Source organism: Molossus molossus, unplaced genomic scaffold, assembly GCF_014108415.1.
Source record: "Molossus molossus isolate mMolMol1 unplaced genomic scaffold, mMolMol1.p scaffold_m16_p_12, whole genome shotgun sequence".
Classification (NCBI taxonomy): Eukaryota; Metazoa; Chordata; class Mammalia; order Chiroptera; family Molossidae; genus Molossus; species Molossus molossus.
This window is the reverse complement of record NW_023425347.1, coordinates 89,811,705-89,834,165: the sequence shown is the minus strand read 5'-3', so window position 1 is coordinate 89,834,165 and position 22,461 is coordinate 89,811,705. Positions and strand designations below refer to the sequence as shown.

The 22,461-nt window shown below is 40.6% G+C and overlaps 1 protein-coding gene across 1 annotated transcript in view; it reads left to right on the top strand.

The window, feature by feature from the left end:
- The window catches only part of ZBTB40 (zinc finger and BTB domain containing 40), a 72,105-nt gene that overhangs the window by 8,021 nt on the left and 41,623 nt on the right, over window positions 1-22,461 (top strand). The window contains exon 2 of the mRNA XM_036255941.1: window positions 7,514-7,885. The gene's annotated coding sequence lies outside the window, so the exon portion shown is untranslated. The remainder of the gene's footprint in view (window positions 1-7,513; window positions 7,886-22,461) is intronic.

Here is a 22,461-nt window from a genome sequence, read left to right as displayed (position 1 = left end):
GCAAGCAACAAAAAATTCTCTGTATCTATGAGTCTGTTTCTGTTCTGCTTGCTTATTTTGTTTGTAGACTCGATTGTTGATAGATATGTATTAATTGCTATTTTACTGTTTATATTTTTCTTCTTCTTCTTCAAGAGGACCCTTCAACATTTCATATAATACTGGTTCGGTGGTGATTGAACTCCTTTAGCTTTTTCTTGTCTGGGAAACTCTTGATATGTCCATCAATTCTAAATGACAGCTTTGCAGGATAGAGTAATCTTGGTTGTCATTGCTTTTCATTACCTTGAATATCTCTTACCACTCCTTTCTGGCCTGCAGAGTTTCTTTTTTTTTTCATTTATCTTCAAATAGAGAGGGAGGGAGAGACACGTGGACTGACTGCCACACACAACCCAACCGGGGCTGGGGACAAACTGCAACAGAGGTCCGTGCCCCTAGCGGGAACCAACCCAGGATTCTCCAGTCCACAGGCTAACGCTCTAACCACTGAGTAAAACTGGTCAGGGCTGCAAAGTTTCTTTTGAGAAGTCAGCTGACAGTCTTATGGGAGTTCCTTTGTAGGTAATGAACTACTTTTCTCTTGCTGCTTTTAACATTCTTTCTTTGTATTTAACCTTTGGCATTTTGATGATGATGTATCTTGATATGGATCTCTTTGGGTTCATCTTGTTTGGGACTCTGCTTCCTGGACTTGTGTGTCTGTTTCCTTAACCAAGTTAGGGAATTTTTCTGTCATTATTATTTCAAATAGGTTTTCAATTTCTTGCTCTTTCTCTTCTTCTGGCACCTCTATGATGCGAATGTTGACATGCTTGAAGTTGTCCCAGAGGCTCCTTACACTATCCTCATTTTTTAAAATTCTTTTTTCTTTGTGCTGTTCTGTTTGGGTGGTTTTTGCTTCCTTATATTCCAAATCGATGGTTTGCTTCTTGGCTTTACCTACTCTACTATTATTCCCTGTAAATTATTCTTTATTTCAGTTAGTGCACCCTTCATTTCTGACTGGTCCTTTTTTATGTTGTTGATGTTCTCACTAAGTTCCTTGGAGGTCTCCTTAAGTTCCTTGAAGGTCTCACTAAGTTCCTTGAATGTGTCACTAAGTTCCTTGAACAACCTTATAACCAGTGTTTTGAACTTTGCATCTGATCGATTGCTTATCTCCATTTTGTTTAGTTATTTTCCTGGAGTTTTGTTCTTTTCTTTCATTTGGGGCATGTTTGTCTCCTCATTTTGGCTGCTTCCCTGTAATTGTTTCTATGTATTAGGTAGAATTGCTATATCTTCTAGGTTTTGTAGGGTAGCCTGTTGTAGATGTCCTGTAGGATCCAGTGGCACAGCCTCCCTGATCACCCCACTTGGGCCCTCAAGGTACATCCCTAGTGTGGACTGTACATTCTTCTGTTGTAATTGAGTATTGATTGCTGTTGGCACATCAATGGGAGGGATTTACTCAGGCTGATCAGCTGCAAGGACTGGCTGTGCCCACTGACCACTGGCCTCTGACTCCTTTGGAGGATCAGTGGTGTAGGGGCCCAACACACAGAGCAAGACTTACTTCATTAGGGCTCTGGTACCAACTGAGTCTGCTCCTTGAGTGTGTCACTTGTGGAGGGGATTGGGTGCTGGTGTTTTGATGTGGTCTGAAGCTGTCCACTGTGTATGCTGGCTCTGGGGCAAGGTCAGCCTCCGCCTGTATTCTACCCAGGACCACCAGGCATAAGCTACAAAGCAGTCCGCAGATGGCTGCTTCCTGTGCTAGGCTTGGAGGTTTCCAGGCAAAGCAAAGTTGTGAACCAAGGCTGGCTGCTTCTAGTGCCAGGCCTGGGGCCACTTAAGGAGAGGTATGGGGCTTGCTGAGACCAGATGCTGCTTGTTTGAGAGATTTTAGGAAATTCTGAAACAAGGTCCAAGACAGGTCAATCCTATGGGTGGGGCAGGCCCTCAGGGAATCACCTGGGCGGGGCAACCAGTGTGAGCCAGGTTGCTGGAGTCCCAGATATGGCGGCTGTCTGCCGCCCCAGGGAAGGGCTCACCAAGGAACAACAGCCTCCGCCAGCACGTCTGTCTCAGAGAAAGCTGCCTCTCCAGCCCTCCTCCTGAGGCCAAACAGCTCAGGTCTTCCCTGTATGTCTCTGATGCCTTTCAAGCTGCCTCCCCTCGGAGCTTAGAGGGAGCTAGTCCGAGTAAGTCCGCGCGGGCCCTGTAAGAGGAACTGCCTGGGGCTCCAGAGCCTCAGCCTCCCTCGGTCTCAGTTTCCACTGGTTTTTACAGCCAGAAGTGATGGGGATTCTCTTCCTGGCACTGGAACCCTGAGCTGGGAGCCTGGTGTGAGGCTGGGACCCCTCAGTCCTTAGGGAAGACCTTCCCAGCTGAGGTGTCCTCCTGATTTTTATCCGCCACACGTGGGTGTGGGACCAGCCCGTCCACCCCTCCACCCCTCCTGTCAATCTCGATGTGGCTTCTTCTTTAATTTCGTAGTTGTAGGACTTCCATTCAGCTTGATTTCAGGATGATGGTTGTGCTGTAGCTTAGTTGTAATTTTGATGTGGATGTGGGAGGAGGCAATACCGCGGTTACCTACGCCGCCATCTTGACCGGAAGGCCAAAATTTTACATCTTTATATAGTCATATTTATCAGTCTTCCAGTGTATGTACCGCTTTAGACCAGTGATTTTCAACCTTTTTCATCTCATGGCTCACATAAACTAATTACTAAAATTCTGCAGCACACCAAAAAATATATATTTTGCTGATCTGACCAAAAAAATAGGTATAATTTTTATTCATTCACACCAGACGGCTATTGTTGTGTTGCCTGTTGTCATTTTTAATTTGACAATCTGAAGGAAAAGAGGTCAGTGCTCCTAACTAAATAGTCAGGTATTAGATGTTTTAAAAGTTTTGCGGCATACCAGTTGAAAATCACTGGTTTAGGTTTTAAGTCTGAGTTCCCCCACTCTCATTTTATGAGAAATTCATTAACGTTTTCTTCTAGTACACATGGTTTCACTTAAAACAACAACAAAACCACATCTAAGACTGATCCACTTGGAATTTTGGGGCATTTAGTTTGAGGAAGGATCAATTTTATCTTTTTCCTATTGGCCAGCCAGGTGTCCCAACACTACTTAAAGTTTGTATCTTTTCTCCACTGATTTTAGATGCAGTCTTTCTTGGATATAAAACTTATATGCATTTGGATTTCTTACTGGATTTTTATTTTGTTCCATTGGTTTGTCAGTTCATATACCATTACAAAGCATTGTAATTTTAGAGCCTTTTATTTGTTTTAGTATCTGGAAGGGCCAATTTTTTTTCATATTTTTCTTTTTCAGGGTTTTCTTGGCTGTTTTTGCTTGTTCATTCTGCCATGTGAATTTCATAATCAATCTGTCTAATTTCAGGAGGAAACAACTTGATGGCATTTTTATTGAGATCATGTTAAATTCATAAGTTAGCTTAAAGAGAACAGACATCTTTATGATGCTGAGTCGTCCTCTCCAAGATCTTGGTCTGTCTTTCCATTTGCTCAAGGTTATTTTTATGATTTTTCAAGAGTGCTTTATGTTTTTCCTTATATAAAATGTGTATGCTTCTTGTTCAGTTTATTAGACTTTCATTCTTAATTTTTAAAAAAAGTCTTGAGAATTCTTCCAAAACTTTTCAGAGTGGTTGCATACACCCACATACTCCAAACTTATTGTGTACCATTTTTGTTTGGTTCTACAATACCCCCCAAAAGCCCATCTTGTTATATCGTCCCCTCAAAAGCCCTTCTGTTGTCTCTCTGCCTCTTTTCCTCATTCTCACTCCTTAGCTATGTGTCTTGCATGCAGTAAGCAGTAAGTATATAGTTGTTGAATGGAAGAATAAAGCAGTAAGGGAAATGAAAGTGGATGGAAGAGTGAAAAGCCTGTAAGACATACAAGTCTGCACTCTGCGGCCATTAATCCACTGGTTTATAGTGTTTTGTTCTCTTTATCCCCATCCCAGAACTTTAAAAAATAACATGTTGGTAATAATAGTTACCATTTCACTGCACACCTACAAAGTGTCAAGCACTGTACTAGGTGTTTTTACATAATTATTTCTTGTAATTCTTACGGCAGCTAAGCAATAGGTACTATTATCTCCATTTAAAACTTACTATGGAAACTTGAAACATACAAAAGTGAGACTAGCATTGTGAGCTCCCATATGCATGTTAACTCCATTTTATACTTGAGAAAACAGGTGTTGAACGGTAAAGTAACTCAAGGTTACAAGGCTAAAGTCAGCTTTAGAGTCTAACTCTTTTCTAGCTCCTTATTAAGATTATTTTTCAGATTTTAAATTCCAACTGGCTAGGGAGAAATAGAAGGAAGACAGTCAAGAGCCACTCGTCTAAACTCAAACTGGTAGTATTTTATTAGTCTTCCCTTCCACAGCATATCACAGATACTGCCCTCACTTTGGCCATTTGCAAACAGTAAACCCTCCTATCATTACTCCTCGTGTGCTCTGTTCATGCTTTGCCTTCTCATTGCCTAGTTTTATTAGTGCAATTCTATTGGTTAATTTTTAAAGGCCCTCCACTGTTTTGGGTGCCTGGCTCCTAGCATGATGTCAGGAACACAATAGGAACTTACACATTTAAATAACAGCAAAACTTACTGCTCTTATACATTCAGCCCATAGGTTGCTGTGGTACTATAACTTTTGAATGTTACTCTGAAATAGTCATCAAATTTGACCACCCAGACACCAGCTGCTCATATAGCTGGCACTCTGCTGTCAGCTGCCGTCGGTTCCAGTCAGATTCAGACCAGAGGGAGACTTTCCAAGGTCAAAGTCTAAGACAGCAGACTAATTGGCCCCTATAGTGTTTTGGATTTTCTTTTCTGGGCAGCAAATTGTTGAAGACATTTTCCATGTCTTCTTTGAACATTTTTGAGCAAATACTATAGAATCCATAGGCTCTCCCTGGCCAATGTGGCTCAGTTGGTTGAGCATCATCCCATGCACTGAAAGGTCACTGGTTCGATTCCTGATTAGGGAACATGCCTAGGTTTCCAGCTCAATCCCCAGTAGAATCCCGTAGGCTCTTTCCTAAAGTTAAAGACAATAGAGAAGTTAGGCTCTTCTGCATTTAAAAAACTTATTTATTCTTTATTGATTTTTAGAGAGGGAGGAAGGGAGAGGAAGAGAGAGATAAAAACATTGATGAGAGAGAACATTGATTAGCCACCTCCTGCATGCTACCCACTGGGGATTTGGCCCACAACCTGGGCATGTGCCCTGACTAGGAATCGAACCAGTGACCTCTTGGTGCATGGGTCGACACTCAACCACTGAGCCACACCGGCCGGGCTCTTTTGCAATTTTTATTAGCTCCTTAAGTTAACCCTCTTGTCATACACCCTAGTGATGGATGAGAGAAAGATAGAGATGAAAATAATTTCCATTTCTTCAAAGACAGAAGAAGAAGCTTACAGCATTAAGAGGAGAATGGAGGTCATCTATGAAATGTACACAGAGGTGTATTGAGGGTTGGGTGATCTGAGGAGGGTAATAGGACAGTAATGCAGGGAGCTGGGGGTTCATAGTCTCTTCAGTTCTTCTGCTACTTAACTACAAAGGTATAAGAAAAGAAGGATTTTATGCTGAAAGTGATCTCTTCTTCCCGGCTGTGCTATAAGCTCCTGGAGAGCAGGGATTGTGCCGAATTTCTTCTCTGTGCAGTGTCAGACCTCAGTTAAGGGCACTTGGCTGAGCTCAGTAAAGATCTCCTAGACACTGCCCACTGATGAGGGTAGGAAATAGGGCCTTGGAGTCATGCTGGGGCTGCAGGCTTCACATCCCCCAGTGGCACTATTACAGCTATGTGGCCTTGGAGAAGTTGGAGGCTTGAGAAATCTCTATATGGCGCCTCATATATATAGCACAGAATAAGTAAATTCTAAATAATTCACCTGTTCTTGCTTAAAGATCATTTCATTTACTGCGTATCTTTGCAGTGCCTCTGAACAAAGAAGTTACCAAAAAAATAGGAGAAAGACTCTAGGATCAAGAGCTTAACTGCTTTTTAAATTCTCAAGCTTGAGCAAGGTCTAGTGGTCAAGGTTCCAGCTCCAGAGTCAGACAGCGTGGGTTCATTTACTGACTCTACCACTCACTGGCTTTGTGATTTGGGGCGAGTCATTTAATCTCTCTAGGCCTCCACTTTCTCAGTTGAAAGTGGAGTTAATAATAGTAACTGCCTCACAGGTTTTGCAAAAATTATATAAGGCCACCCATGCAAAGTTCTTGGCACGGTGCCTGGGATACAATAAATTTCAGTATATGTTAGCTATGTATTGTTAAGTCTCTACCTTAACCCTTCCAAACTGTGTCTGTCTTTTTTCCCCTTCCAGAATGTCTTCCTCTTTGCTTTCCACTTAGAATATATAGATCAGACATGGGTAATAGTGTCATTTCTGTCATTAGTTAACCAGAAGGTCTTAAAAGCACTTACTTCTCAACACTTGAGTTTCTCATCTACAAAATGTGGGAATTGGACCAGGTGATTTCAGAAATTCTTTGTATTTCCTCCTAATTTTCAGTCAGTTTAAGGCTTTGAATAAAATTGCTGATTATAGCCCAGAGACCTGTGCTATGAGAGGTCTAACCCTCTTCATTCTCTCTCTTTCCTGGCTGACTTCCATCTCAGACCAGCTGTATGAAACTAGTCATGTGATTGTCTAGAAATTCTTTTCTTTTAAAAAATAATTTTTGTAATATTTGATATATATATATGACACATATGTAACATTTGAATGATGAGGCAGAGTGATTTTTAAAAAGTACATCTGTGAACATGCCCTGGTTTTGCTCAGTGGTTAGAGCGTCGGCCTGCGGTCTGGAGAGACCTGGGTTTGGCTCCCGCTAGGGGCCCGTACCTCGGTTTCAGTTTGTCCCTGGCCCTGGTTGGGTCATGTGGGTGGCAGCCACTCGGTGTGTCCCTTTCATGTTGATGTTTCTCTCTCTCTCTCTCTCTCTCTCTTCCTCTCTCCCTCTCCCACTCTATCTGAACAAAAAATGGATAAAATGTCCTCGGGTTAGGATTAAAAAAAAATTTTTTTTAAGTATATCTGTGAACTGACCAACTAGCCTAAGAACTATAAAAACAAATATTTTGCCAGGTGAATTTTTATGATTCCTTTTAACGTTCAGTGGATGTTTAAAATGTTACAAGAAATTTCCTTTCTGTAATTGACTCATTTATGTGTAGTGGCTTATTATTGCTAGTAACTACCCCATGAAATAAGGACTAATATCATTCCCATTTTATATATGAGGAACTGAGGCCCAGAAAGTTAAGCAACTTGCCCAAAGTCATATAGCTGGCACTCATGCCCTAGGTGTCTGTCTAGAGCCTGTGCTCCCAACCTTGACTAAGCACACAGCCTCCGCAGTCCCAAGCTTGGGTTGGTGTTCTTTATTTGCCTGAGCTCTTTGAGTTTTACATTAGACCACTCTCTTTTAATTCAGAATTGGGTGCTGTGTTCCTGTGTGGTCCAGATTGATTCCCTGCTGAAGAAAAGTATATTCTCATAATTGAGTTGGTGAAAACTCAGAATTCATCCAGATGTTCAGGTCAGAGCAAAATGTCTGTCGGTGCCCGTGACAAAGCCAAGGATCTTTGTTAACACCTAAGAGGTTGGACGTGAGAGCCCTGAAGCGATGATTGCTTGTTGAGACTCTTGACTGCAGGATACAAGAGTCACATTCAATGTGATGCAGTCGCTGTCCCCAGTCACTTGTCAGATGAATGTGTTGCTCAGGAGATTTTGCAGTTTGGCCTGTCAAGAGTCATCTTGGATGAACGACTGGATCTGTGCAGCATGGCCAAGAAAGACAGAGGAAAGGCAGATAAGTCTCTCAAAGCCTCCTTCCATTTTAAATGGCTTGTTTCTGTGAATTAGTCTGAAGATAAGAGGACACTAACAGTTTGTTATGCTGAGCGTTTTGATGTTTTGTGTCATGTATTTTATAGAATGCCTCAAAAGAAGAATTCCATTTAAAATAGAGAGAATCTAGAAAAAGAAATTTGTTGAATGTGATGGTTTCTTGCTAGTGGTTCTTAATCTGCATGTCTGTACCTCTTTGAGAATCTGGTGGTGAGGTGGTGGTGGGGATGATGATGATGATGATGGTGGTGGTGGTGGTGGTGGTGGCCAGCAGCTTATTGATTTAGTGAGCACTTAGTATGTCTCTAGAGCTCGTGCTTTAGGTGTGTTGACTCATTTAAGCTTCTAACAACCCAGTGAGAGAGGTATTATTGTTACTCCTGTTTTGTAGATGAGGAAACTGTACCCCACGCAGGATAGGTCATTTTTCCTAAGATCACACAGCATGTAATTGGACATTCAAGCTTCATACCCAGGCAGTCTGGCTCTGGCTCCAGCCTTTAACCACTAAACTACACTGCTGCTCATGACAGCTGTGGGCCCTCTCCCCGAGAAAGGGTGCATATGGACTCTCCTTCCCCTTCCCAGTCCCATGCTAATCTCTTGCTTGCAGAGATTATATTTTACTAACTTTGCTTGGTACCTAGTAGAAGTGAAATAAATGTTAATGAATGAATAGTATGTTGGAAATGACATTAGCTTTATAGCCAGACAGACCTACCTGGGTTTCTATTTTTAAATTTCCTGGTTATAAAAATAATATGTTTATGATAGAAAATTTTGAAATGTATGAAGAAAATAGGTTCCCCATAATGACACCACCTAGGGGTAACCACTGTTATCATTTTGAAATATTTTATATCTTTTTTAGTGCAAATGTGTATATGCAATTACATATATATTGTATATATAATATATATTTATTTTATTTTATTTTTTATTTTTATCCTCACCCGAGGACATTTTTTGCATTTATCTTCAGATAGAGCGGGAGGGAGAGAGGGAGGAAGAGAAAGAGAGAAACATCAATGTGAAAGAGACACATCGAGTGGTTGCCACCCACACGATCCTACCTGGGGCTGGGGACAAACTGCACCTGAGGTACGTGCCCTTAGCAGGAACCAAACCCAGGACACTCTGGTCTGTGGGCTGATGCTCTAACTGCTGAGCCAAACCGGCCGGGGTGCACGTATGTATATTTTTAAACCAAACTTGAGTTATATATATAGTTGCATGCTGTTTTTTTCTTTTAATATATTGAAAGTATCTTCCCACATTATTAAAAATCTTCAAGAGCCTAATTTAAATTTTTTATTTAGATATAATTAATGTACCATACAATTTAGTGTTTTAAAGCATACGCTTCAAAAGCCTGTGTAATCATCATCACTTTCTAATTCTGTAACATTGTTATCACTCCCCCCAAAAAACCTACCAAAATTGTGAAGACATTAAGGCTCACAGAAATTAAAGTGACTTGCCCAAGGTCACTAAGTCTTCAAAATCTGCCAGATCAGAGTTCATGGTCTAAAACCACTGTTTCCCAATTAAATGCTATCATTGCAAAACTTTTTCAATGTGATTGCCCCAAAATACTATTAATGTTTTCATTTGTATTTTTTAATTTATGGGTGAACTTTTAAAAATTGATTTATTGACTTACTTCTTTTGTGAATTATCTATTTTCTTTGTCCATTAAAAATATCATTGTTAATGTTTTTCTTATTGATTTGTATGATCTTTCTAGTCTAATAGTAACTACTTATTTTTCACTTCATATGATGGTTTTTTGGGGGAAGTTTACATTTTTCTGTAGTCAGATCTGTTGATCATTTGTGAATTTCTTTTGTCTCCTTAAGGAAGACAAAAGCCTCCTTCATCCTGACCTTGGTGAAATATTCATTGATATATTATCTTTTAAATATCTTAATAATCACTTAAATCTTTTGTTTTCTTTTTAAGTCATAAATTTACCTTACAGATCCACTAATGTCAGTAGATTGGGAAATTTGTGATGATATCTTCCCTTACACTTTGGGGCAGTTTTATGGCTTAAGGATAATTATTTTCTCATTGCAAGAGCTATCAGTGGTTGATATTTAATCAACATTCAAAGAAAAAAACAGTAAATGTGCTGTATACATACCTAGTACTAGTGGCTGCCAGTCTGAGAGACACATAGAAAGCCTTCCACATGGAGGTTATGTTGTGTATACTTAGGGGTTTGGTATTTTGATTCAAGTAGTGGCTTGAAAGCCTAGAAACCTGGGTCCTGGGTCTGGCCCTGCCATTACCTAGATACATGACTTGGCAGGTCACTTAATTTCTGTTAGTTTCTTCATCTGTGAAATTATGTTAGAGCTAAATTGCTTAGTCTCTAAGGATAATTCTAGTTGCAGACTTATCTGATTTTTCTTATCTTTCTGATCAGGGATCATTTCATGTACGTTTGGTATTGACAAATCTTTTAAATTTAAATTTAAATTAGTGATGTGTGGCAGGGTGGCCTGAAGCAGAGTGCCAGGTGAAAGAAGGGCATGGGAGGAAGGAATGGGTGAAGGGACAGAGGGAAAGGGGATGAGGACTGAATCTGGGGTAGCCAGAGTGAGGCAGATGACCCAGATGGAAGTTTTTTCTTTGTTTTTATTTTATTTTATTTATTTTTTTTGTTACAGATGTTTCTCCTTTTTTACCCCATTGGCACCCCCCTCCCCACCCCACCCCCACCTCATCCCCGACTTTGTTGTCCATGTCAGTTGGTTATGTATACATGCATATAAGTTCTGTGGCTTATCTCTTCCCACCCACCCACCCCCCATCCCCTCTTCTGAGTGATGTCAGTCTGTGCCCTACTTCCATGTGTCTGGGTCTACTGTATTCCTCAGACTGTTGTGTTCATTATATTCCATATATAAGTGAGATCATGTGGTATTTGTCTTTTTCTGCTTGGCTTATTTCACTTAGGATAATACTTTCCAGGTCCCTCCATGTCGTCTCAAAGGATAAGAGATCTTTCTTTCTTACAGCTGCATAGTACTCCATTGTGTATATGTACCACAGCTTTTTATCCATTCGTCTACTGATGGACATATGAAGAAATGCTCAACATTACTAATCATCAGAGAGATGCAAATTAAAACAACAATGAGGTATCACTTCACACCTGTCAGAATGGCCACCATCAACAAATCATCAAACAACAAGTGTTGGCGAGGGTGTGGAGAAAAGGGGACTCTAGTACACTGCTGGTGGGAATGCAGACTGGTGCAGCCACTATGGAAAACAATATGGTGTTACCTCAAAAAATTAAAAATTGAACTTCCATTTGACCCAGTGATCCCGCTTCTAGGAATATACCCTAAGAAGCCTGAAACACCAATCAGAAAGAATATATGTACCCCCATGTTCATAGCAGCACTATTTACAATAGCTAAGATCTGGAAACAGCCCAGATGGAAGTTTTAAGGCGGGTAAGTTTGAAGTGAGTTAAAAGCTTCATTGGGCTTAGACTCCTGGAAGGAGGAGTCCTGATCTGCTGTAGATAGATGTTTGGAGCATGAACAGAGAAGCCTGTGGGCAGGAGTAACAGGAGGGCACTTCTTACATTCTCAGAGAGACTGAAAAATTAGCACGTGGTCACTGCTATTAGGTCATTGCACAGGGCTACCTCAAGGACAAAGCTGAGTCCAACTACCAAAAAAGAGACCAGAGCCACAGATGAGTTCAGGAACTCGGTGATGGAGGTGACAAGACAGAATGGCAGCTGGCGCTGCCTGTACAGTGTACATTACCCCTCAGACTCTGCCTGCCCAGTCTGGAGGCCAGGCATTGACTTCCATGGCAAAGGCAGAAGCACCAGGCTCCCAGTGAAGGCAGCGTGCAGTCTCTTCTGTGACTCTTGAAGGCTTTCTGATGATACTTGACCTCGCTGCCTTTTTTTTTTTTTTTTACAGATAACTGCAAAGAATAGGCATATTTCACTAGTAAATGAACTAATAAATTGCCTTTCTGATTTATAGTTTATTTTTACGAGTTTAAATAGTGTTATCTAACCTCAAGTTCAATTAACTGTAAGACTTCTACAGAATAGGGTTTTTGTGTCTGCAAGCTTGACAACCAAACCAGAGTAAGTTCAGGCCATAGAGGGAAGTCTCTTGGCATCCGGCCAGTCAGCTGGCCTGTTCCAAAGCACTCTTTCCCAGACACACATCCGTCCATCTTTCAGCGAGACCAGCCGGAGAAACGGGGTGCCTCAGATGCAGGTGCTCTCGTCAGGCATCCAGCAGCACACCTCTGTCTGCGAGAGGCGCGGAGGGATGACAGCAGTGAGCCAGTCAGCACGACGGTAGTCAGGAGCCAGGCAGATCTGCATGTGAGCTCTGCTCAAATTCAATAGCTGTGCGTCTTAGGCAAGTTGCATAACCTTGTTGGACATTAGTTTCCTCACCTGAAAATTAGGGATAATAGTGGTATCTACCTCAGAGGGAGGGTCGGGAAAGTAAACGGGAAAGTGTATGCACTGTGATTAACACAGTGCTGGATGCCATGACCATCACAGAGCGGCTCATGACCTTTCCAGAGGTGTTCAAGAAACTCAAAGACATGAAAAAGAGCAGAAAGCTGTGGAGTGGGCAAAAAAGATGTTTTAACGATTTCTCTTTATCCGTTGACACGGGAAGGATTCCTATCCTGTGGTTGTGGCTGAACACACGGCACAGGACACTGGACAGATGAGACTGACAGCAGTTCATTAGTGGCATATACACGCCTCGCCGGTTCACCTGTGACTGCACTGAGGGGCAGTGGAACCAGGGGCTGTGGGGGGCACGCCGAGTAACACAGAGGATTGAGTGCCCTCTGCTTCCTGCCAGAGGATGTGATTGGTTCATTTGAAAAATTGGGGGGCTGGCAGGGAACTAAATCCCACTGCTCAAGGATAAGCAGAAACTATACCTGGTCACTTTGATAAGAAAGATTGGCTATAGGACCTTGTCCATGGGAGCAGAGCAGGTAGTGGAATTTGTGATTAAGCTCTTCAAGGTTCTCCTGATTTTACCAAATGTCAAAGCAGCACATAATATTGATCCTTCATTTTAGACTTTATGCTAGGGAAGAGAATATAGGCCTCAAAATACTATTTAATACCATTTTTAGGGGATCTGAATTGGAGACTATGGAATATAAATAGACTGATGGCACAGTGGCTAGAAAGGATATGTCACAGTAGGTCGTATATAATGTCATGAACCAAGATCTCTTCACTGTATTCATTTTAGCATACATTTATCAATTGGCCATACCATCCTAGGCCCTTTCAAGGCTTCACCAGGCTCAGTGGACTTCTTGATTCTAGATCAGGAGCAGTTTGACCTCTAGTTACTTTGGCAGCAGCCAGGGAAGCTGGCCTAGTTCTGGAAGACCAGGTTGCTGAAATGCATTTTAAAGGAGTTTGGGTCGGTGCCAATCAATAGAGCTCCTCACCTAAGGCTTGGTTATTGGAATCTTCCATATTTTGTAGGTTTTATTCCCAGAGCTGTTCTGGAGTTTGTTTTTTAGGCTGGAGCCAAGGGCAGATGGAAAAGGAAGGATGTGAGGATGACATTATTTCTTAGAGGGGAAGGGTCACTTAAAACTTATGTAATAATCAGATGTGAAAAACTGAGATTTGAGAACAATGTCATCTAGTCCTTTGTGGCTCAGAGAGGATTCCTTGAACCAGCAGTGTTCGTATCACCAGGAGCTTACTAGAAATGCAAAAGTCAGGCCCACCCCAGAACTTCTGGATCAGACTCTCACCTTTGGCAAGAAAGCCAGATGATTCTTACACACACGCAAGTTTGAGAAACTGTTCTAGTGGATAGAGGGCATGAGCTTTAGAATCAGGCCAGTTGGATTAAAATCTCAGTTCCTCTACTGATTTGCTATGTCATGGGCCTGTTCCTTACCTTCTTCATTATCAGGATTTATTTTTTCTTTGGTTAATCCTCACCCAAGGATATTTTTCCCCCATTGATTTTTTGGGGGGGAGAGAAAGAGAGATATGTGAGAGAGACACGTTGATAGTTTGCCTCCTGCATAATCCTGACCAGGGCCAGGGATTGAACCTGCAACCCAGGTACATGCCCTTGACCAGGAATCAAACCCACATGACCCTTTGGTCTGCAGGCCTATGCTCTAACCACTAAACCAAATTGGCCAGGGCTATCAGAACTTATTTTAAATTGGGTTTGAGTATCTTGCCAGATTGTTAGTATTGAAGGAGGTAACAAGTAAAAAGTTCTTAAAAATATGGCAAGGTACTTAATTACTAGTAGCTCTTATTAGTGGTTATTTGATAAGTAATATCCTAGTATAATTTGGTAGAATATGAAAAGAGAGAGCAGACTCATTAGGACTAATTCTATTGTGAGACATGAATTGGTAATTGAGAAAAATAGTCTCTTAGGCCAATGGGGCAGTGAATGTGGTTGGCTTACTAACCAGTTTCCTCAGGGAGAGACTGTAAGTATACTTGTTAAGTGACCAAAAGTTAAGAGCTATACTTCTTAATGATTGTGAGCTCTTGGAAGGGAGAATTATCTGCAGGAGTGGTAACTAAGTCTTGGCATCCAGGGAGGCCTTCGTATTACAAAGGAAAGAACCATGGCTTGAGAGTTGAGATCTGGGCTCTTTTCTGCCCCTTATTAACTCTGTGGCCCATAATAAGGGATTTGGCTTCTCTGAGCCTTAGCCTTCATCTATAAAATGAGGATAAATGGGATGATAAGGTGCAAATCCCAGTATACAGCAAGACATTATCATAGCATCATCCTTACTTGGTTTCTGCCATAGAACTCAGTAGACAGCCCCCCAACTCCCCAAAGGTGATTTTATGTCTGATTGAGCTGCTTTAGAATCTTCAGTTCTGGAGTTCTTCAGAGCTGTTCTGGTTACCTGGATTTCCCAATGACCAGGATGTACCTTACAAAAGCACATAGGCCATTCAGGAGTTCTGCACATCTCAGGGACTGGAACAGTAGTAGACCAGCATTTGGGACAGAATGATGATAGTAGTGATGATAATATTAGAAATAACAATGACGATAGATATGAAAAGATAGTACCATAAACCCAGGAGTGTCGGATACAAAAATCTTCATCCCTTACACTATAAATTGCTGACTTTCAGGTTGTCAGTGTAAGATAAGAGACCAAATGACAGGTGCTTTTGAACTTGAGAAATCTGGGCCTACTAAAAACTATAGTCACCCTTTTCTAACCTCACCAATCTTCCTTGCGTTCTCAGAAATAATTGCTAGGGGTTCTCTTTTAACTTAGTTGATTCCTTAGATACCTTACATTTTAAATCATCTTTTTGTGTGTAGCAAATGCCCTCTTTCTTGTCTCTGAATGTGTGATCTTTGCTCTAATTATGTTGCGAGTGCCTGTTATTTCACCTAATTCTGGTTGTTTGTGAGATACTAAATAGCCACGGGGTTAAAGCGGACTCAGATCAAAGAGCAACTCTGCCTCTCAGGACCTCTGTTTCCTCCCTTAAAAAGGGAAGAGATTGGACTAAGGTCATCTGGTCATATGACAAGAGTACGCGATAGATAAAGTAATGAACTTCTGTTTGCTGAAAGCAATGAATAGGGCTCTGTAAGGTCCCTTCGAGCTTTCTTGTTCCAGCAGCGCCCCGCTGTCAAGATAGAAGTAAAAATTTTATTCAGAAGATAGGGATTATCATTAGCAACAGTAAAAAAAACAAAACACAGAAACTTGAAGCAGGTAAGGTAGCACTGAGCCAGACCATAAGAGAGATGTCTTAGACCCTAAGGTAGATGTTCTGCTAGGAGAGAATGGAATGGTTAGGGAACCAGGGTAGAGGACACCCGATCACGTATGAGAATGACTTTTATCTCTTGAATATTGGAGTATAGAAATCCAGGCAGAGGGGGGCCCAGCTCCTGCTCCATGGAACTCTAGTTTTTTCATTGTAGACAATATATGTAGGATGCCTGTTTTTCCTTCCCATTGCTACTGACTTCCTCATTAGTTCATCCTCCCTGTCACTGGTAAAGCTCTGCTTTAATTGTGCTGTTTCTATTTCTGAAGCTCTTCCCTCAGAGTAGATGTAAGTTACTCTGCTCATTTTCTGGCCTCCCTAACCTGGGCAGCCTTGTGCCCCACTCCCTCTTACCATGGGTGTTTTTGGAGACTCACCCTAGCCAGCCCAGTGTCCATAATAATAATGGCAACTACTTATCGGATACTTTTCCAGTGCAAGGTGCTGTGCCTATTGCCTGAGCACATACATTATTTTCAGCATACGTGCCAAGTGTCCTCTTCTGGAACTGGGTTCATGGTTCCCCCTTTGTCTGTAGTTCCTTACCTTTTCACCCTTGCCTGTTGAAATGCTGCCTAACTTGCACTTACCTGCTCCAACCTTCCCTTTCCTTAACACTCACTGGAATCGATCTTTTTTTCTCCTCCTCATCTTCCATTTCCTCTTCTTGTCTCTTGTGGATTGAGTCTTTGAAGAGTTCCGTTTTTCTATCATTATGTATTGAGTCAACTTTACAAACTCCCTGAGGGCAAGGATCTTGTTTTATATTTCACTTGCCTCCTTCCCACACAGCACCTACCAATGTGCTGAGTAAATAGTAGGCAGTTGACCCATAAATAATTATTGGTTGATGTGTGTATTGCTGACTTATGGGAAAATAAGTATAGTGAATTGGGGAATAGCAGGTCCAGTTCCCAAGGCACAGAAAAAGCCTCTTCCTCCCCAGTAGTGGGAGTAAAGGCCTTTGTTTCAGTGCTTTGCTAAGGACACTGCCAGCAGTTGTGGATTTCAGAACATCTGTTTTATTTAATTAAGCAATATATATCAAAACTAAGCTTTTATAGTCCTCTTTGTTTGTTAAAGGGATTCCATATATTCTACCAACTATGACTTCGCTCTTACATTTGCGTTTTCTGGTTTTTCTCTTGTGCGTGACTGTTGTTTCTTTGTAACTTCAAGAATCCTCAAACTTTCATTTTTGGAAGTAGCCAGAATAAAATTATAGATAGATAGATAGATAGATAGATAGATAGATAGATAGATAGATAAAATATATATTCTTTGTGCTTCTTTTAGAAAGCTGGCCTAGTTTTCACTTTGTGTTGAAGTCCCATTTGTATTTTGAGTCATTATGTAGCACTTGGTTCAACCAATTAAATTTTTTCTTTCTAAGTATCTTTATTCTGTATCAGTATAGTTTTTTCTTGAAGCTTTAATATTGTTCCTTTGAGGAACATTCATCATTCTGGTGTTCTTTTTTACTTAAATGTTCTTCCCCTGGGACCTTTGACAATTTTCCCAAGCCTAGCAATTTCAGTAAGTGCTTAATAACATGATTTAGGTTGCCTCTATATGAGAATCTACAGGATTCCCTTAGAGATTTCTAACATGCAGTGTTTACACTATAGTTTCTTAACTCTGAAAAACACACTTTTATGACATTCTATCTGGTGCTATATGCTCTCTCTTCCATTTAACTTCCTTGCAAAGGGAGTTAGGAGTAAACTTAGTAAAATATATTAGAGGCTTTTACATTTTTAGTTGTGAGATTAGCAAAATGTAGTTTAGCCTCTATAGTATATTTCAGCAGCCCCCAAAACACTAGTGTATCCCTCATGATTATATATTGGATTTATTTAAGAACAGTAGTCTGTACCTGAAAATGGTCTACAAATATTATATAGTTTAATTGGTTATTTACAGATAGATACTTCAGCTGTCATGTCAGATGGCTAGTTTCAAAACTATTTCATGAGAATGATTCACAGCTTCTCTTGGTAATAATAATAACAGCAAACACATGTATTATTTATCACATGCTAAGCACTGTTTCACTTGTAAACACACCACATATTAATTCTCCTATAAGCAACATATAGCTGGGTGTGTTTTTTTTCTTTTTTTAAACTTTCAATCAGAGAATCTCTCTGCCTTTTTTTAAAAATCCCCACCCAAGGATATTTTTCCATTGATTTTTTGTGTTTTTATTAGAGAGAAAGGGTAGCAGGGAGGGAGGGAGAGGGAGAGAGAGAGAAACATTGATGTGCGAGAAACACATCTGTTGGTTGCCTCCCAAACAACCCTGACCGTGACTGGGATCGAATGTGCAACCTAGGTGTGTGCCCTTTACTGGAATTGAATAGGAGACCCTTCTGTCCATGGGCCATTACTCTAACCACTGAGCAAACTGGCCAGGGCTGCCTTTTTTTTTTTTTATCCTCACCCGAGGACATTTTTCCATTTTTTGTTCAGGTAGAGTGGGAGGGAGAGAGAGAAACATCGACGTGAAAGGAACACATTGAGTGGCTGCCACCCGCACGGCCGACCAGGGCAGGGGACAAACTGCAACCGAGGCACGCGCCCCCAGCGGGAACCGAACCCGGGTCTCTCTGGACCGCAGGCCGACGCTCCAATCACTGAGCCAAACTGGCCAGGGCTGCCTTTTGTTTTTTAATCCTCACCTGAGCATATGTTTGTTTGTTTAGAGAGAGAGGAAGGGAGGGAGAAAGAGAAGGAAACATGAATGATTGGTTGTCTTCCTCATGTGCCCTGACCTGGAATCAGACCCTCAACCCTTCAGTGCAGGGGATGATGCTGTAACCAACTGAGCTACACTGGCCAGGGTTCTCTCTGCCTTTTACCAAGAAAGTTTAATCTGCTATTTTAAAAAATTCTCACCTGAGGATATTTTTCTATTTATCTTCAGACAGAGTGGGAAGGAGGGAGAGAGAGAAACATCTATGCAAGAGAGACACATCAACTAGTTGCTTCCCGCACAGCCGGACCAGGGCCTGGGACGAACCTCAACTGAGGTATGTACCCTTGACCAGAATCGAACCCGTGACTCACTGGTCCATGAGCTGACGCTTTCATCACTGAGTCAAACCGGCTAGGGCTAATCTGCTTTTTAAAAATTGTAATTACTGTGTGGAACATCTGAGGGAGTTTTTCACTCAGCTGATAACCCAAGGCTCTTCAAATAACTGCGCGACTAATAGCCTCCAGGCAAAAAGCTAGAGGATAACTGAACTGTCGTTTACTGGGCTTGCAAATTTACCCAGGAAAATAAGACTTGACAATGGTGTTTAGCATGGGTCCTCCCATGCTCATCCAAACCCAGTAGAGGGAGCCACAAACACCAAAACACCAACACCCACAGGGAAAGTTTGGCAGGCTCCAAAACCCACTGAGATAGCCAAAATGGTGAGACAAAAAAACAAATCCCAAATGAAAGAACAAGAGACCTCTACTGAAGATGAGATAAATTAAATGCAGTTAAACAAGTTATCAGAGGTAGAATTCAGAGCCATGATCTTGAGGAAGCTCAACAGCATGAATAAGGACATCAACGCTATGAGTAAAGACATAGAAACATTGAAAATCAACCAAATGGAAATGAAAAACCACCAAGAATAAATGAAGAATGACATAGCAGAAAAAAAGAACACATTGGAAGGACTAAACAGCAGAGTAGAGGAAGCTGAGGGCCAGATTAGTGAATTAGAAGACAGGGTAGGAAAAAGCCAACCAATCAGAAAACCAAAAGGAAAAACAATTAAACAGGAAGACAGCTTAAGAAAAGTGTGGGACAATTGGAAATATAATAATATTCGCATCATAGGAGTCCCCAAATAAGAAGAAAATGAGCAAGCGTTAGAGAATATATTTGAAGAAATAGTGACAGAAAACTTCCCTAATTTGGTGAAGGAAGAAAGCATTCAAGTTCAAGAAGCACAGAGAGCCATGGCCGGTTTGGCTCAGCGGTTGGAGCGTTGGCCTGCGGACCAGAGAGTCCTGGGTTCAGTTCCCACTAAGGGCATGTACCAAAAAAAAAAAAAGAAGAAGAAGAAGAAGCACAGAGAGCCCCAAGTAAGAAGAACCCAAACAGGTCCACACCAAGACACATAGTAATTAAAATGCCAAAAATTAAAGACAGAGAGAATCCTAAAGGCAGCAAGAGATAAGCAACAGGTTACCTACAAAGGAATCCCCATAAGGCTGTCAGCTGATTTCTCAACAGAAACACTACAAGCCAGAAAAGGATGGCATGAAGTAATCAAGGTCATGAAAAACAAAGATCTGAATCCAAGACTACTCTATCCAGCAAGGCTATCATTCAAAATGGAAGGTCAAATAAAGAGCTTCCCAGACAAAAAAAGGCTAAGGGACACCTCTCCAAACAGTACATACAAATGGCCAAGAGACATATGAAGAAATGCTCAATATCACTAATCATCAGAGAGATGCAAATTAAAACAACTGTGAGGTATCACCTTACATCTGTCAGAATGGCCACCATCAACAAATCATCAAACAAGTGTTGATGAGGGTGTGGAGAAAAGGGGACTCTAATACACTGCTGGTGGGAATGAAGACTGGTATAGCCACTATGGAAAACAATATGGTGTTACCTCAAAAAATTAAAAAATTGAACTTCCATTTGACCCAGTGATCCCGCTTCTAGTAATATACCCGAAGAAGCCTGAAATACCAATCAGGAAGAATATATGTACCCCCATGTTCATAGCAGCACTATTTACAATAGCTAAGATCTGGAAACAGCCCAAGTGTCCATTAGTAGATGAATGGATAAAAAAGCTGTGAAACATATATACAATGGAATACTATGCAGCTGTAAGAAAGATCTCAGAGTTCTTTAACAGAAACCTTTAATAATAAATATAATATATAGTCAGATTTATTCTTTACCCTTTTTTATTCTTTTTTTTTTTTGGCTTTTGTTTTAAAAAGTTTCCCTACCTCTGCTTCAAAGATACCCTCTGAAATTTCCTACTGTTAGCTTTTATAGATTTATCTTTTACATTCATGTTTCCTCATATGGTTTGTAATAGTGAGCTCTTTTCTGTATTTTTCTTTTTCCCTGTGTGAGCCTGTGCCTAGGGTTATGAAAGTATTCCAATTTTTTTCTGCTGCATGTCAAAGACCAGTTAATTTCTCAGCTTAGGATTTCTGTAGGATGCAGGGTGTAAATTTAGATTTTACACCTCTACGGCATATGCCTACATTTTATATTTCTTGCGGGTACCTTTTCCCCTATCAAGGCCTAGATAATTAGCAACTTTTATTGCTGTTCACTGAGCCAGTGAGCAGAGATTTTTCAGACTGCATTTTGAGGAGGGATAGGTGTATTAGGTTCTTTGTGAAGAGTCTCAGTTCCAACTCCCCTACCTCTACCTGCCTAAAGCTGTACTTCCAGTCTCCATGTGAGCATTAATGCCTTCTCGGGCAAGCCCAGGGCCTGTATTGGAGTTTGAAACCTCTGTGGGCCACCATGGTCTCAACTTCCACTTTCTATTTTGTCTTTGATTTTGATGTCTCTTTCATTTCAGGTGCCTGTGGATTTCCTTTTTTTTTAAAGCTTGACTATATATTTTTAAAGCATTTTTGTTTTGTTTTTCAGCATCTCTGTGGGAGAAAAGGTCCATTTATATCAGCTTAGTGTGCCAAAAGTCTGTCCTTTATTAGTATTCCTATTAATCTCAGTACAATTTCAACTTTCAACATTGCCAACTTACATTTATTAAGTAGCCCTTGATCACCCTTGAATGTTTTCTGCCTTAACAATCACCATTCTCCTTTTATCAGTCAGATTTATAACCATGTTTTTAGTATTTGTATTGATAAGCCACATAATTCTGCTCAGTTTTAAACCTTGCTCAGTTGCTCATTCTGCTAAAATTATTCTATTTTCTTATTTAATTTAGTTGTTGAAAAAAATGTGAAATAACTCTGGCCACAAGGTCTTGTAGTTAATGATAAAATACCTCCCTTTGGATCATTGATATTTCTTATTTTTTAATCTAATGAAAGGTGTGGATACTGTCCTCTGAAAAACGACTAAAATACAACATTTTAAGGAAGTTTTAGTTGGTCCTAAAAATATAATTCCAATCAATTGTTTTTTATTAAAAAGAATGTTTAAAGAGATCTAATATATGTCCAGTTAAGTCTTTTGATTTATTATAATCCATAAGGCCTGTGTCTTCTCTTAGGGAAAAAACCACACTAGACTTCTATGATTGATTCTTTAGAAAAACCACATTGGTGCCTGTTTAGTAGTTTATGTTTTGTGCTATTTGCAAATTGAATCATTCTGATTTTTTTCTGATATTAAAATAAGTTAATTTATAATTTTTCAGAACCATCTACTTTTTTCTAAATATAGTTCCTACTTTTGCCTGTTCTAAATTTTATAGGATTTTTTTTTCTGTTTTCTACAAGTACCAGGAGATACAAATTCTGGTCGCGCTTCTACTACTGTTGCTATTGCTGCAAGTCAGTGAGTTCCTCAGCCACAGTTTTTCTGTGGATTTTAGAAAATTATGCATTTTATAATGCAAATATTAAGACAAACACTAAGGCTGGATGTCCTCAAAGATACTTTTTGAGTATACTAAAAACTTTTATGAATGTTTTGAATGCTCTACAATGTTAGATACCATGGTATATTAGATAGGGTTTGG